Here is a 17,686-nt window from a genome sequence, read left to right as displayed (position 1 = left end):
TCAGTGTTGGGCTTCTAAGAAGCATTAGCCTCTTTAGAGGGGTTAAGAATATATTTCCTCTGAAGTTGGAGGGAAGGACAAGATGTTCGGGGCAGCAGGCAATGAGATTCTCAGGCGAAAGGGAGTATGTGGGCATACTCATTCTGGACATCCCCCCCATTACCTTTGCTGGGCTGGAGGCATTCTCTGCTAGGAAGTCCACAGGCCTTCAGAAATGGGAGAGGGTGGTCTTTGAAGCAAAACAGAAGGATGGCCAGGGATTCCTGCAGGGCCAGAAATGTCCTCACTTCTTCCTACCGTGTTTCCCCGAAAATAAGACCAAGCCGGACCATCAGCTCTAATGCATCTTTTGGAGCAAAAGTTAATATAAGACCCAGTATTATATTATATTATATTATATTATATTATATTATATTATATTATATTATATTATATTATATTATACTGGGTCTTATGTTATATTAAAATAAGACCAGGTATTATATTATGTTGTGTTATTATATTATGTTATGTTATTATATTACATTATATTACATTACATTATATTATATATTATACCCGGTCTTATGTTATACTAAAATTTTTTAGTATATTAATTTTTGTTCCAAAAGATGCATTAGAGCTAATGGTCCAGCTAGGTCTTATTTTCAGGGAAACAATGTATTTACCCACTTTCTTGGCAATGTTAAGTCAAAGGAAAAGCAGACGGAGGAGTGTTTCTACTTCTTTGAGCTCCATTGTCACCATCCTGTGGTGTCTTTTCCCAAGAGGCTGACCCTGCTGGTCATCAGCAAATACTAACTGTGCCCCTTGCCAGGTTCTGGTGGGGAGATCAGACAAGTTCTGCTTGTTCTTGGGAGCTCATCACCTGATTGCAGTATGTCTTCTCTTGGGACTTCAGAAATTCAAGCCTTTGGAATGTATTTGCTTCCATAAAATGATAGAGACCAAATCTAAACTGCTATACAAGAAACTAGTAAGATTCTGTTATATAAAATACTAAACAATTGTTTTTCTTTGTTGATGTACTTTCAAAAACCCTTCTTTTAAAAAGAGTTTGTTTTGTTTAAACTAAATTTGTCTTACATTAAACTGGAAATCAGTTTGGGGGGGGAAGAAAGCTCTGATTTCAAATAGGAATGCGAAAAGCAGTTTATAATGATGGAGATGATGATGACATAGTAAGCATGAATAGCAAACCCTTTGAACTGGTGCTATTATTATTCTTACTTTTCAGATGTCGAATTAGCCACTTAACCTTAGTGGCTAATTAAGTGGTGGAACCAAGATTCTAATTGTAACTTACCTGATTCCAGAGTCAAAATGCTTACTCATTTCTGATAAACTGTTTTATGTAACGTTATATAAAGAAATATAAGGCAAAATTACATATGTGGTACAATACTGATAGTAGAAACATTATACATAGAAAAAAACCTAGAAAGAAATGTCTCTGGGTCATGGGACTGTGGGCAATTTTTATATTTTTCATATTTTTGAAATTTTTTATCCCAAGCATGTAGTCCTTTAATAGTCAGAAAACTATAAAACTAGGATTAGCAAACCCTGGTTTATCAATATACCCCCTGGAACTGTGGACAGTACTTTAGAGGTACTCAAAACATTGCAGAGTGCTATAGGTTCCACCTCCTATGTTCTAGATATTGTTCTTCTAATAATGCATCCTAATACTGCATATGGTTTTATTTTTTTTTTGAACAGCCTAGTTGATAGGTGAGCTGATATTGAATTTACGTTCAATAGAGGCCTAGGCCTTTTCCACATGAACTGCTGAAAAATCAAGAGTTCCCTATTCTCTTCTTGTTCACATTTATTTATTACATTAAAAAGAATCGTATTCTTGTTACATATAATCTTATTAGTTGTGGTACAGTATCCAATTCCATTTAGATAATTTTTAAATCTTGAGTCTTATCTCTTTGGCATTTACTAGCCTTCTCAATTTAAAAATAGCTACACATTTAATGATTTTTAACTTCTATATATTAATCCAAGTCATCCCTAAAAGTGTTGTACAGGACAGGGCTTAACACTGAGACATAAGGAGGTCACTTGCTGCCCTCCCGTATGGGACAATGATTCATATACCAGCTTCCTTTTTGTGTAATAAGTTAAACACTAATGAACTCTTCTAAGTAGATTATCATCCAACCCATATTGATTTTCCAGTATTTCCATAATAATCTCAAAATATTAGGAGGGTTCTCTCAAATGTGTTGTTGAAATCAAGACACATCATCTCTTCAGTATCTACTTACTGCCAATCTCTTGGCCTGTTTATAAAAAGAAATAATTGCACCCATAACGTATTTTCTTCATTTATTCAGCAAGGTTTATTGGGTGTTTCCTATGTATAGACACTGAGGACAGAAGGTGAAGCATGCAGCACAAATGTGGAGTAAAGTAAGGTGTCAGCAAGACATCGAGTTGGGAACTGGATTCCCCACAGAGAGAGGAGCCAGGATGAGATCCCTGCTCCTGGGATTCCAAGCCTTAGTTTCCTGAGCAAAGACAGCCTTCTTTGTCCCACTGGCTCTCTCTGGCTGAAAAGCATCCTACCAACCTGCCCCTGCTTCTGGACTCATAACACTTCCTCCCGGAGGGTGTGCTAAAGGACTCTCCTTTATACTTAGAATTCCCATGGCCCTTTTCACTCGGCTTTCATCCCCCAGCCCTGTCTAGGAGACTGGCAGCTTCCTTGGTAGCCCACATAGCACTTTGTCACAAGTATATAATTTACGTTGTTTATCTAAAGGAAGAAAGAGCACTTGGTTTTCTCTGAATCTGCTTTCCAGGAGACCAGGGTATGAGTTTTTTCCTTCCCAGCATTTACCTCCGTGGTAGGCATAAAACCTAAGCCCTCCTCCAAGCCTTTCCCTTCCTGGTTCATAGACTATCCTCCAGTTTATCAGGGAAAGAAAAACAACATTGGAGTCGTCCTTGGTTTTTCTCTTCCCTGTACCTGCCACATTCAATTCTTCCGCAAGTCCTACCATTTTCCCTCCAAATATCCTGAGCCTGATTATTTCTTAACATTTCTACCACTGCCTCCAGATCCAAGCCGGTTTCCTTTCTCTCTTAGTGTACTGTAACAGCCTCCAGGATGATCTCCCCACTTCTGCTCTCTCCTCCCCAACATATCCCCCCCCCCATCGACTCCATTCTCTGCTCAGCAATTGGAGGGGCCCTTTAGAAACATCAGCTAGCTCAGGGCACACTGCTGCTCGTACCCTTCATTGCTTCCCTATAACACAATAAAACCTCAACTCCTTTTCGTGGGATCATTTCTTTGGGATCACTTCAGAAAGAAAAAGTTGTGTGACTTCAGTTTGATTCAGTCAATGCCCCTGAACTTCAGAGCAGCAGAGGATAATATGTTCCATTAAGGCGGGTGAGAATTGAGATGGAGCTAGTTTTCTCGTCACCCGAATCTGATGAGAGGGAGGTGGTATGTCTTTGCTGTTGGTCCTTTCAGCGAGGTGGCACACACAGCAATCCCCTGGCCTGAAAATCCCTTTGCCTGAGGTCAAGAGGTCTGTCTGATGCTCAGGCTCCTGACTTGACTGAGATCTCACTGTGAGCTTGTGAGCTGACCATGGGGTTTGGCTAAGAAATGGGCCTTACTGCACTAGGTGGTCCCTTACATATGTAATAAAATAGCAGTGATTCTTTAAAGTAGAAAAACAGATAGAATTTTTACATGGCCTGTATTGGTTTGTTAGGGCTGCTATAGTAAAGAACCACAACCGGAGGGCTCAACACCACAGAAATTAATGCCTCAGTTCCAGAGTCTAAAAGTCCAAAATCAGTGTCAGCAGGTTCCTTCTGCGGGCTGTGAGGGAAATCTGTTCCATGCCTCTCTCCTAGCTTTTGGTGTTTGCTGGCAATTTTTGGCATTCATTGGCTTGTCCATGAATCTTCCAATCTCTGCCTTCATCTTAACATGATGTTCTCTCTCTGTGCAGGTGTCTCCAAATGTCCCCTTTTTATAAGGACACCAGTATCCTGGATGAAGGCCCACCCCAGTGACCTCATTTTACCTGGATTGCCTCTACAAAGACTGTGTCCAAATAAGGTCCCATTCTGAGGTACTAGGGGCTAAAACTTCTGAATTTGGGGGGACACAATTCACCCCATAACATGACCTATCACAACACCAGTATAATCCTGGTTAACTTAAAAAACAGTAGGAGGCCTTGGTTGAAAAAAAAAGGCATTACAGAAAGGCACAAGACTATCGCATGGATTAAACAAAATAATGCCATAAAGGTTTGATATGTAATAGGTATTCACGTTTAATGTTAATGAGTTTTATAAATTTTTATTAAATTTATTGGGGTGACATTTGTTAGTAAAATCATATGGGTTTCAAGTGTACAGTTCTATAATACACCATCTATATGCTTGTGTATGAGCTCCTTCCATCATAATAGTCATAATATTTAATAGGCATGTAATACGACTTAGGTTTCTTTCCCTTCTTATCCTCCCCACATCACCACCCAGTTTTTTCTCAGATTCTGAGAATTCTCAGTTCTTTCAGAGTTCTTAGCTCAGAAGTGTTAAAGGATATTTTTTTTAGGAAAGAAAAGTATCATGACTATCATACAAACAAAATGAACATATATTAAAAGCTTTACTTAACTCATTAATGAATGAGGAAATCAGTCAGATGTACACGTCGCTCAAAGGATAATCCAAAGAATCACACGTATATAGGCAATAAGGAATATTATTGAAATAAATTTACAAAGTGGTGCAAAATTACTCTATCCACACAACCAATTTGCTTTTTAGAGATAAGAATCGTTTGCACGAACTTTTCTACAACTTAAAGATTTGTACTCTGGATCAAATATATGAAAGAACCTACTGGATGCACTAGACAGGACACCCAATAATGTTTTTTCTTTTTGAATTTCAAAGGCTTGCAACAATTTTTCTTGACAGAAATAAATTTTGAACAAGCAAACCTTCTTGCTTTCTTCCACTTTTCAAACAAGGAAATCATCAGCAAAACTAAACTCAAAGTTCCCATTGATGAAGCTGTTAAAAATAAATGTTTTAAAATCAGGCCAGCGACTCAAGTTGAAGGAACAAAAATAGTCATTAAAAAGGTGGGGACATAGTGAGAAAAAAACCTCTCTGTAGACACTTGCTAATGGCAGAGTCCCTGCTGGCAGGGACCTTCCCTAGGAATGGGAAAAACAGCAAAAAGAGAGCCTTATTTCTCATTGTCCTTATAAATCTCTCCCATTCCTCTGCTCCTGAAGTGAGAGCAAGACCCTTGAAGAAGAAACCTTGTCTTTGCTCCCCTCTAGGATTTCCTCCAGCCTACCTCCTCCCACACTCTAACTTAGAGTTTCTGTCTCCTCCCAGTAACTAGGAGTTCCTAGAAGCAGAGGCTGTGTCGTACTCATTTCTGTAGTCCTTGGACCTGGCACAATCTCCAGTAAATAAAAAAGCTCACTTTATTGAATCAAGTTAAGTTGAGGCGAATTGAATTCCTTTTTGAGGACCCAGCCTGCAAAAATCGGTAGCACTGCTAAAGGGGCGCAGCCCTTTAGCCTCATGTCTTTCTTTCCATGGCTTTCTTTCCATTGCTATTACTTAACAAGAGAAATGTCCATTGTTTCCCCTTTGACTACGCTGAAGCCTGTAAAGTTTGGAAAGCCCCAGAGGTACCGTTTAGTGGAACAAAGTCCTGCACAATTAATCTTATTTTCAATTACTAATTGCACATTAGCGCTTAATAACAATTCTCTTTTCTCCTTAGGTATAACTGGGTATTAGAACTTTAGTGCCTCTATACGGGCCACCCTTCCCACCACAAAGGGTGAAAACTTCGTGGGAAAGAGACCCACAAATGGGTATCTCAGAGTAATTATAGTCTAATTATACTAATAATTACCAACAAGTGCAAAGTACTTGATGGTTTACAAAGTACTATTCATACCTATCATTTTGTTTAATTCCTACAATATTCCTGTGAAGGGTGGATCATCGTTTCCATTTTGAACCCAAGGACAATGTAGGTCAATGAGGAGAGGTTAAATAGGTAGAGGCAGGGTTTAGACCCAGATCTCCCAAATCCGGAACAAATTCTCTTTCACATACTTCACTTCTCTCTGGGGAGGATGAAAGCAAACAGATACAGAATCATGGACATTCAAGCTACAAATGAACTTTGTAAGCTCTTTATTTTGGATGCTGTTGAAGCACAAGAAAGTCCATTGGATCTTCTCCTTTTCTTATGTTCTTTCCACCATGTTTCCCTGAAAATAAGACCTCAGCCAGACAATCAGCTCTGATGTGTCTTTTGGAGCAAAAATTAATATAAGACCCAGTCTTATTTTACTTTAATATAAGACCGGGTATAACATAACATAACATAACATAACATAACATAACATAACATAACATAACATAACATAACACCGGGTCTTATATTAATTTTTGCTCCAAAAGATTGTCCGGCTAGGTCTTACGGTATTTTCGGGGAAACACAGCATTTTACCTACAATAAAGTAAAATGCTGAACACAAGCTTTGGAATCAGTCAGTCCACCATTTGGTGGCTCTCCACCATTTATTAGCTGTGTGCTCTTGGATGAGTCTCTTAATTACTCTATGCCTCACTTTCTTCCTCTACAGAATAGGGATGGTAAACAGTTCCTATATTGTAGGATTTTGTAAGCTTTCAATGAGTTAACATGTGTAGTGCACTTAAAATGCCTACCACCTAATATATCCACTGAATTTCAGTTGACGTTATATATTGCCTTTATATTAAATAAGTAACATGATAAAATTACAATACAGTGATAGTAGCTAAATATATGACATCTCTTTCATAAATCCCCCAACCATCATCAAACATCAATTAATATACACACATTGCAAAAAGGCAAAGGGTAGAAATATTTACAATTTCTGTTTACGAGAATGGAGAAATGGCATGCTTGGCTAGAACCTCAAAATATCCCAATGACAGAATTGGGACTAAAGTTAAAGACCCTTTTCTTCATGAATATTTTTAAGAAAATTTAAAAATAAGACCCCTCCCGTGTTGGCTACAAAGGAAAGCTGTAGTGTCCATTTATCATTGGTATCTTGTAATCCTCTCCCTTCTCTCCAGCTAGGGACCATATGGCAGGGTGAGCATGTGTTCTAACCAGCCAGATGGGCGAGGCACCAAGACTGTAATCAGTTCGCCTTCTCAACAATGCCCCATTTTTTCACCTGTCCAACAATCATGGATTAATTATGAGTCTGTCTCCCCAACAGGTGGTACCTGTGATCACATGACCATATCAGATCCACCTCCAAAGTTAGGACGATGAACAGTGTACCCAGCATTTCTAGTCTAAATGTTCATCAGCTGTGTGTGCAAGAGAGTAGGGCAGGTGTGGTCTTTACCAGACTGTTTTTTGACTTGGTATTTCAGTGTCTGGTGTTTGTTAACAGAGGCAGTTCTAAGAGGCCCTCTTATGGAATGTCGACTTAAATTAGACCATGCTAGGTCTGACATTCAAGGATTTGCCTGTTTCCAAGTGGGACAATGACATGATCCCACCATTCCCCATTACCTTCCTCGAGGCACTCAGCATTCACCAGTGTCATTGGTGGCTTATGTCAGGGATTTTTAAGGTAATTCTAATTTCAAGCATTCTCGTGGTCAGTCACACAAACTATCAAAGCCATCAGAACATCTACCTTTCAGCCTGTCTCTTGTATTTCAAATTGGAATAAAAATCCTTTTGCAAACCATGTGGTTGATTTGAGATCCAGGAAATAAAGTCACCATAGTTTTAGGCTCAAAGACTAGTTGAGGCTTGATGTAAAGAGAAAGCATATTATTTTTTCAGCCACAACACTGCCAAGAGGGCAAGTAGGATACTGCATACTGGGCAAAACACTGTATAATCACTTGACATATGAGCTGAACTAGCTGCTTTTCTTCATGGAGAACCTCTTTTACTTGAAGGACTGATTAACTATGGTCATTTTGACTTGGGTAATTGGCAAATATTTTCTTGAAAATGAATGAAATAAGTCCATCCCTTCAGAGAAAATAATTGACTTTAAAAAAATCAATATCAAAATTTGAGCTGCGAAACAAAAGTTAGACTTTTGGAAAACTTGTATCTGCAGCTATGTGACTTACATAAATGTGAGGGATGAACACTGACTGGGACCTGTGAGTTTGAATGAGGTCCCCAAGAGACTGGCAAAGAAGGGGATTGAGAAACACCTTCCTAGAGGGTAGAGAAAGAAAAAGGCAGACAGTGAAAAAGATTAAAGACAAGGAATCAGAAGTAGGAGAAGAACTAAAAGAGCATCACAGAAGGCAAGAGACAGGAAATCAGTAACGCCAAAGACCACAGAGAGAGCGAGCAGAGGGCTTGGGTGAGAGACATGCAGTGGGAGGGTAAGGCTAGCGCCGAGTGGAGACCCAAAGGGAGCCAGGAAGGAAGGTAGTAAGTGTGGGAGACCATTTTTGAGAAATGTTGAAATCTTTGGTCATGTCAAAAAGAGAATTGGGACGGTGGCCTGTAGAAGAAGCAAGATCAAGGGAGATGCTTGTTTGTCTTGACCGGTTATAGAGCAGGCGAGACCCAGAGCTAACACTGGACTTCAGGTCTTCTCACTTTCAGGACTCTATTCTCATTGTGTCTCTTGTTTCTAATTTTTCAAACAAATTTTATGAGACCTATCATTTCCAGCCTTGAAATTAATTAATATATTAACCTTTCACTCCTCGAATGAACTCTGAGGAAATAATACTAAATGCAGTCCAAGTTTAGAATGACACAATATGTGATCCAGCTAAACCTGAACCTGCTTCTGCTGTAAGGCTCCTTCAGCAAGGGGGTTACATGGAAATAAAGCATAACTTTGCCTTCCCAAAGCCTCGATTGCTAACGAAGGTTCTCACTGAAAAGCTCTAATGGCCCCTGAGATGTGGTTTCATGGTACTTCTCAAACCATGTGCTGAAGAACCAGGATTTTAAAATCTCCAATCCATCATGGACTGATATTTTCATAAAATGCAATAAAAATGAGTAATTACAAAAATAAAATTTAAAAATACATATAATACAAGTCCAATTTTTATTATTAGATTCAACAAACATTGAATTAAATTTTAATAAATATAATCAGAAGTAGAATAACATAGGAGATAAGAAAAAAATTATAGGAACTTTCCACATTGAAATTATGACAATTTGTGATTAAAAAAGAAAATAATTATTATACTTATAACTTTCAGCATTCTTTAATTGTAACTAAACAATGTAAACAAACAAAACATTATGAGTAAAATAGCAATTATTAAACTTCCCAAAATATCCATATTAAACTTCTTCACTCACACTTTGAAAGAATACTGTAATAGTATAAGCATTTGAGATTTTTCATGTAAAAATTGAACTTGCTTCTTCCTTTAACTTATTTAATCTAGGTTAGATTGGTGACACATGACTTACAGCGGATAACATACACCTAAACTCTTTTTATATTTTGTTTTAATAACACTCATAGTAGAGAAATCAGTCTCTCAGAGGTCTGTTGACAGGATAGGAGAAGAGATTTGAAGCAATTTCAGGAATCACGTGATACTGGTTTTAACTTATACAAAATTAATCAAGTGATGCTATATTTTCAAAATTCATCTTCAATCTTTCAACAGTTGCCAGTTCCAACAAAATAGCCTGTGGAATTGAGGTTAAATTTAAATTATCTTTTGATAAAATAAATGGATTCTAAATCTGTGAATTGTCTTTGCATAGGTTTCAGTTGATGGAAAATAAAATTTTAAAATGCGCTTTCGAATTTGACAAGTATTCAGTAATAACTTTTTACAGATATGTAGTAACAAGATCATCATTTTATTAATAATTATTGTGGCATTATGGAGCATGCTGTAAAAATCTATAGAAAGTCAGTTCTTCCAAGTTTCTTTTTTTTAATGCTCTTAGATCTTATCTGCCATTGAAAAAAATATACTGTATTACCTCCTGGCATGGAAGTATGATCATTAAAATTATCAAAATATCAGACAAATAAGCAAGTCAGTTTATCTAATTCACATCTTTTAAAAGTTGATCGAAATGGCTTCTAATCTTTCAAAAATACGAAGAGTTCATTTTTTTAATCTTACATTTTCTGAGACTTGTATAAACTTTTGAGTTACCATTGATACAATAACAGCTGAATATTGCATGCTGTAATGTGGTCCTTTTGCATGAGACCTGTGTGCAGCTTGCCCACACTCTGTTCAGCAAGACAAGTCCACTTGGGTTTTGCAGCAATGTCAAATTTCTATAAAAATTTCTAAATGCTTGCACTTGAGTTTGGGAAAATGCTTGCAATTGAGTTTGGGAAAGATAACAAACAGTTCACTAACCAGCATGTATAACACTGGTTTAGACATCAAAACTTTCCTAAAATCCTCTTTGATCCTCTCTCTCTCTCTTTCTCTCTCTCTCTCTCTCTCTCTCTCTCTCTCTCTCTCTCTCTCTCTCTCTCTCTCTCGCTCCCCCCCACCCCCCCAAAGCTCAACTCTCTCATCTTCTCGATCTCACAGCCTATGTACTTCTCCGATATTTGTTTCCTCTGGGCAACTCCAGCTACCTTCTTAGTAAACTACTCCTTATACCTTCAGCCATTCATAAGTCTTCTGCTCTCCCCAGCTCAGCAAAGCAAAACTGTCTTCCTCTGGACCTACTGTTCTGAGTGGAAAAGTGAAATGTTGGTGTATGTTGTGGTAGGCAATGTGAATTATGTGACATGGAGAAGAGAGAGACCATAAATACAAATAAATAAATACAAATAAATACAAATATTTATAAGTTGGTATTTCTGCTCTTTTGACAATACTATTTATCATAGAACAAAAGTGAAAACAAACTGAGAATTAGAATATACGTAAAGGAGAATATAACTTGATAGCATAGTATTTAGCCACTAAAATAAACAAAAAATGCCTAATAAAACTAGTGTTTGCCTTTGGGTGGTGATCCTTCTACTTTGCTTACGTATTCACCATTTCAAAAAATGAGTATATATTTTCTTTATATTTAAATGCTATATTTTAAAATATAAAATAATTTTTAAAAGTACAATTCAGTAAACTTTTTGAGTGCTAACAATGGGATATGCTACCGTGTTTCCCTGAAAATAAAACCTAGCCAGACAATCAGCTCTAATGCGTCTTTTGGAGCAAAAAATAATATAAGAGCCGGTATTAAATTATATTATATTATATTAGCCCGGTCTTATAGTAAAATAAGACCAGGTCTTACATTATATTATATTATATAAGACCCGGTCTTGTATTATAGTAAAATAAGACCGGGTCTTGTATTAATTTTTGCTCCAAAAGACGCATTAGAGCTGATTGTCCAGCTAGGTCTTATTTTGGGGCAAACACGGTAGAAGAATCAGAGTGTGGTAGAATTGGATAGCTTATGTTTTCTAAGGATGATATCAATGATTTAATCAATGATTTACAACAAACCCTTTGGAGAAGTTAAGGGAAAAAATTATCAAGACTCAAATAGAAGGATGAGACAAAGATATAATCAAGCCATTTATAAAAAATGAAGTAATGTTCAAATCCACAGGTAAAAAAAAGTTCATCTTTAGTAACCCAAATAATGCCAATTTTAAGCAACTTGAGGTGCCATTTTTTATCTCTATATTACTGAAAATGTCAAGCAGTGATAAAACTGTCCATTTATTCCTTCGTCATGGAATGGAATTGGCATCCACTGCAATCCCAATCATTAACTAAATGTGTTCTGATTTCCAGTCAGCTGCAAGTTGACTTTCCGTATTCCACAATGCTTCTCATCACCGCCTTCAGGGTCGTTTGAAATGTGCAATTTGAAATGATGTAAAGATGGTGATGGAAGGAGAACTGACTCTGGGTGGTGAACACACAATGGTATTTATAGATGATGTAATACAGAATTGTACACCTGAAATCTATGTAATTTTACTAACAATTGTCACCCCAATAAATTTAAGAAAAAAAAGAAATGATGTAAAGAGAGTTTGGCAATTTTCATTTCTTCTATTTGTCATCAAATCTTGGGCAGAAAGGTGGTCAGAGAAACCTGTTAAAATTGCTCCACCATCATCTGGGAACCAGGCACACATGTCACGGTGATGAAAATTGTCAGTTAAACTTTGCCCAATAGCCTCCTTTGGAATTCTTGCAACATAGGAAAGCTCTGATTTCTGTCAAGAAATTAAAAGTAGTGATAGAGGCATCTTTCAACCAAAACACTTAAGAAAGTGATTTCTGGAATTTTGGCTTTCGTCTTTGAAGATGGTTTGAAAGACAATATTTTACAAATATCTTTGTAAAGTCTGCCCTCTACTGTTCTTCATAGTTAAGTGTAGCCAATTTCCATAGATTTATGTTTGAGATGAGATCCTGAATATCTTTACCGAGCAGCTTCAAATATGCCAGGCAATGAGTAGACACTTTATAGGCTTGATCCACTGAATATTTACTACAGCCAAGTGAGGTAAGTAAAGTGCTATTATTCCTACTTCACAATCAAGGGAAAATGTTCAGAGAGGTTAAGTATCCTTTCCAAGGACACACAGCTGATAAGTCAAAAGTTCCTGGATTGTAACCCTGGTCTGTCTAATACTAAAGCTCATGTTTGTTTGTTTGTCCGTTTAGGTCACATTACCTCTAACTTGTTTATAGTCTTACAATTTGTTAAGCAGATACATCCATATACTTATTGATATTCGTTACTGTTTCAGAGAGCCATTTCAGACACATATTTAAACACAAAATTGATTATAACACATTTTAAAGACAAGACCGCCATTCAAATGCTAACTCAAGCGAACATTTAGACGTTGCAAATGTGCTGTCTCGTTGCACATAATTCTCCCTGGTCACGTGTGTGGTCAGGCCACAGCATCCTAGTACCGCAGTGAGATGCACCCCAGGGCTGGTGCCATTTCTGAGGATCATCCGTCACCCACAGGGCATGACGGTTTAAATACTGGGACGGGACTGTTGGGAGTAATTCAGCACAGCCACAAAAGACCGAAACCAAGCAATCTCACTTCTAGGCAGCGTGTTTCCAGCCTCTGCTAGATTGTTAATGTGTCCCAGGAGAAAGGAAGAAATCTGACAGAGTGACGTCCAGGCCACGGGTCTGCGGGGGTGGGGGGTGAGGGGTTCATCATGTGCCCGTGCCACTGGGATGCCAGGGTTTCCCTAAATGATTCACTCCAGCCTCCCTGAGTCTCCAAACACAGCAGCTGAGAGGTCTCAGAAGGGAGGGAGAGAGAGAGAAGGGCAGGGATAGCTTTTATGCAATTTAGGAACCACAAGGCTCCCACTTGGCATCAATATAAATAATAGAGGCCTGGGTTGTGTGTGTTCTGTCCTCACCTAGTAAAGGAGGACATTTGTTGACACACATGTGAAACATGTCACCATAGGAACAATGTTAGGTGCTAGCCATCCACAGAATTCATTTATCATTGAAAGTTATTCTTCATGTAATTGTTTAAAATATCACTGTTGTGGCAGAAGTATGTGTAAAAACTTTCTGGAGAAAACCTCCCTCAGGATTCCAACCCCAGACCTTACTATGTTAACCACACAGTCTTCTGTGTGGTGCAAACAGGAAATCCTCCTGTGTCATTGTGGGGACAAAGCCCCAAAAAACAGTTTCCAGGCTCTCGGCCTCACATAGAAAGGTGCTGGCTCGGGTAGTAAATGGCCATCAACTGTGATCAGATAGCCAGCAGCTGTGGCTAGTTGGCCGTCAGCTGTAACACGTAAGCCATTGGCCACTAATATAACTGCTGTGGCTACGCTAGCAGGAGGATTGGGGGCTAGCAAGAGCGGATTGCAGAGAGGCGGATGCCGCCGGTGAGAATATAGTGATATGACTCCCCTACCTATGGCTCCGTGGGTGTTCCTTTTTGGCCTCACCATGTCCTGCGTTCTTATGTGGGGAGCGGGACCAGAGACCCCGCAGGCCACCCTGCACGACAGTCATCCGTCAGTCTCCTATATCTGCCAGGCAGGGACAGCAGGGACGCGCCCAGCCCTAAGCCTCTGCTAGCATGGGGGTGAGGGGGGGCGGGGGCTGCATGGAGCAGGGGCTGCAGCAGTGTGGAAGCAGGAGGGTGAGGGGTGGGAACAGGTGGGTGGGGCTGCAGACCCATGGAGGAGCTGTGGGTCACGGCTTTTGACAGTGTTCCCCCAGTACAGCAAATTCTGTGTCCTGGGCTGGTATCTGATCCCTCCCTTTCTTTTCTGCCTCTGGTTTTCAATCGGTCCCAATCCCAGGACCTGACCCCATCATGTGAGCAAGGGGGCCATGCGTTGGATCGTTCAGGTCCCAGCAGAGAGCTGATGTTACCCTCCACCCAACAGGTTAAATAAAGAGAGTTTAGGGAAAGGATTATTGAAAAGGATTAAGGTGAAGCACTTGAGGTAAGAGAAGTAACCATTATCAGTCCTGGGCCTGAAGGAACAAGGGAAGGGAGAGGGTACCAGAACCCAGAGAGAATAGCTGCAAGAAAGGGACATTGGAGTGGAGCTGTGGCCGTCAGCCGAGGGACATAGCCGATCCACGTTTGTTTGTTTGTAGCTAAACCTCTTTCTGTTCCATTCTTCTCAGAGAAGCCTCTGCTTTTATAGCCAAGAAAGTCCATTAAAGTCTGTCCCTCACAAAAAGACAGTTTCCCCCTTAATGGATTTCTGCCACCTTTCTAGGTTAATGAGCTCAAACTGCAGTAATGTTTTTCTTCTTCCCATTACATATATAAGTTTTTAATACAATGACTAGCACATAATAAACATCCAGTAAGCAGGAAAGGATGACCTGAGATCAGGAAACTGGAAAAATGAGACTAAAGATCTGGAGCCAGGTGCAGCCACTACAGAAAACAGTATGGAGGATTGTGAAAAAATTAAAAATAGCACTACAACATGATCCAGCAATTCCACTTCTGGGAATACAGCCAAAGGAAATGAAAACACTAACTCGAAAAAATACCTGCACCCCCATGTTCACTGTGGCATTATTTACGATAGCCAGGACACATGGAAGGAAACAACCTAAGTGTCCATTGACGGATGAATGCATAAAAAAGACATATATATATATATATATATATGCACAATGGAATATTATTCAACCATAAAATAAGTAGGAAATCCAGCCATTTGCAGCAACACGGATAGATCTTGAAAGCGTTATGCCAAGTGAAATAAGTCAGACAGAGAAAGACAAATACTGTATAAGCTCATATATGGAATTTAAAACAAAAACAAACAAACAAAACTCACCAAACTCATAGAAAAAGAGATCCGGCTTGTGGTTACCAGAGGTAGAGGGTGGAGAAAGGGGAGAAAAAGATGGTCAAAAGGTACAGCTTTTCAGTTGTAAGATAAGTATTAGGGATGTGATATACAACGTGACTATACTTAACAGTCTGTCTGATATATAAGAACGTTGTTAGAGAGTAAATCCTAAGAGTACTAATCACAAGGAGAAATAGTTTTCCTTTTCTTTTCTTTTTTCTTTCTATTGTATCTATATGAGAAGATGGCTGTTAACTGAACCTATTGTGGTCATCATTTCACAAGATATGTAAATCAAACCAGGCTGTACACCTTAGACTTATACAGTGATATATGTCAATTATTTCTCTATAAAACTGGGGTGGGGGGAATTTATACAGAAAGAAAAAAAGAGCTCTGGAGACAGAGTCAGCTGATGAAGCTTAACAACTGAAGGAACCAGGCTGTAAAGAGGGAGGAGAAAGGAGAGAAAGTTAACATGTAATATTACTAGTGCCTGCCTCCCTTAAAATCCAGGAAAAAGGAAAAAGTGACTCCTTTTGCCCTTCTCCCTGTGTGAATGGGGGGGAGTAAAAGGGAGATGTGTGTGTGTGTGGAAATCCCTGGAACTGTGTGACCCTAAGCAGTTATTGCTTAAAACTGCCAGAATCTGGAAAGGCACGTTTTATCTGCATTATTTTGCATGCAGAGTGTGTGCAAGCAGCAGCGCTCCACTCTCTCCACCACCCAGCCCTTCCTGTTCTCAGGCTTGATTGGCTCCCTTTTGAGAAGGACTTGCTTATGCACACCAGCATGCATGCTTCCCTCTTCCTGAGCATACACCTGAGCTATGCTTCCCTTGCAGGTGAGTGACAACTTGTGACTTGGGCTCTGCACAGTGGAATGTGAGCAGAAGTGATGGAGACCGCTGACACGCCTGACCCAGAAAACCTCCCCTTATTCATAGGGCATTTGTTCCAAGTCCCTCAGTGGAGGCCTGAAACCGTGGGTAGCACTGACCCCTATATAGACTGTTTTTCCCTATGCATACATACATGTGACAAAGTTTAATCTATAAAGTAGGTGTAGTAAGAGATCAACAACAATAACTAATAATAACATAGGACAAGTATAACATCATACTGTCATAAAAGTTATGCGGATGTGGTTTCTCTCCCTCAAAATATTGTACTGCACTCACTCTTCTCATGATGCCGTGGTGTGATACAATGCCTATGTGATGAGATGAAATGAGGTGAATGAATCACACAGGTAATGCGACGATGGGTTAAGCTACTATTGACCTATTGACGATACATAACAGCCACTGTCCGGCTTCTCTTTGGCCAATCCAAATCGCTTGCTTTACTGTTCTTGTGCTTTGGGGCTATTATTAACTAAAAGAAGGGTGACTTGGACACAAGCACCATGACACCTCCATAGTCGATCTGATATCTGAGAGGGCCACTAAATGACTAATAGACAGGTATCGCATGGATATGCTGGACGAAGAGATGATTCTTGTCCTGGGTGGGATGGAGCGGGACTCGTGAGATTGCATCACACTCCTCAGAATGGCGTGCAATTTAAAACTCATGAATTGTGTATTTCTGGAATTCTCCATTTAATTTTTTTGGATGTGGTTGACCACAGGTAACTGAAACTGCAGGAAGGCAAACTGTGGATAAGAAGGGACTACTGTTCTCACTCTCTTTCTCCATCTGCTGGCTATATGGAGAGGACACCAGGGACCCCAGCAGTGCGAAAAGCCTCAGGATGAAATAGCTTGAATAACTCTGGAGGTCCCTCACCCTGCCTACTGCTAAGTAAGAAATACATTTACTCATTATGTTCAAAGTTGGGCTCTTTGTGGCTGCAGTTAGCTTCTCCTGACTAATTCAGAGGCCTGGAATCTTTCTTCCCAATCTCTCAGTACTATTTCCCTTCGCACAGCTTTCTGGTGGCCCAAAGTCTCTCCTATCTCAGCTTGACTTTAGAACTCCAAATTCTCTGATTACTTCTCCCTTTTCCCTCCTATCCCATTCAAGTAACTAACCAAGCATAAAACGGAGGGGTTAGGTGAGACGAGAGTGGAAATCTATTCCCGGGGTGTCAGTTAGGCTTCCTGGCATAGAAATTCCACTCGTGGGAATTTATCCTGAGGAGATTCATCAACAGAAGCAAAAAGATGTCCACCAAAGTATTAAGCATACTAACAAAATAATTAGAACCTGCCTAAATATTCAGCCACAGGGGAAAATGTTAGTAAATTATGGTCAATCTACTCAAATATTATGAATTAAATATGACAGGAAGTCTACATAAC

The 17,686-nt window shown here is 39.4% G+C and overlaps 1 long non-coding RNA gene across 1 annotated transcript in view; it reads right to left on the bottom strand.

Moving 5' to 3' along the window:
• Window positions 1-9,099: 9,099 nt before the first annotated feature.
• The window catches only part of LOC308504123, a 57,392-nt gene continuing 48,805 nt past the window's right edge, over window positions 9,100-17,686 (bottom strand). Inside the window, exon 6 of the long non-coding RNA XR_013994317.1 lies at window positions 9,100-9,736. This is a non-coding gene — a long non-coding RNA (uncharacterized lncRNA). The remainder of the gene's footprint in view (window positions 9,737-17,686) is intronic.

The sequence above is a fragment of the Rhinolophus hipposideros genome, assembly GCF_964194185.1.
Source record: "Rhinolophus hipposideros genome assembly, chromosome: 10".
Lineage (NCBI taxonomy): Eukaryota > Metazoa > Chordata > Mammalia > Chiroptera > Rhinolophidae > Rhinolophus > Rhinolophus hipposideros.
The sequence above is the reverse complement of the archived record's forward strand: the minus strand, read 5'-3'. Positions and strand labels throughout refer to the sequence as shown.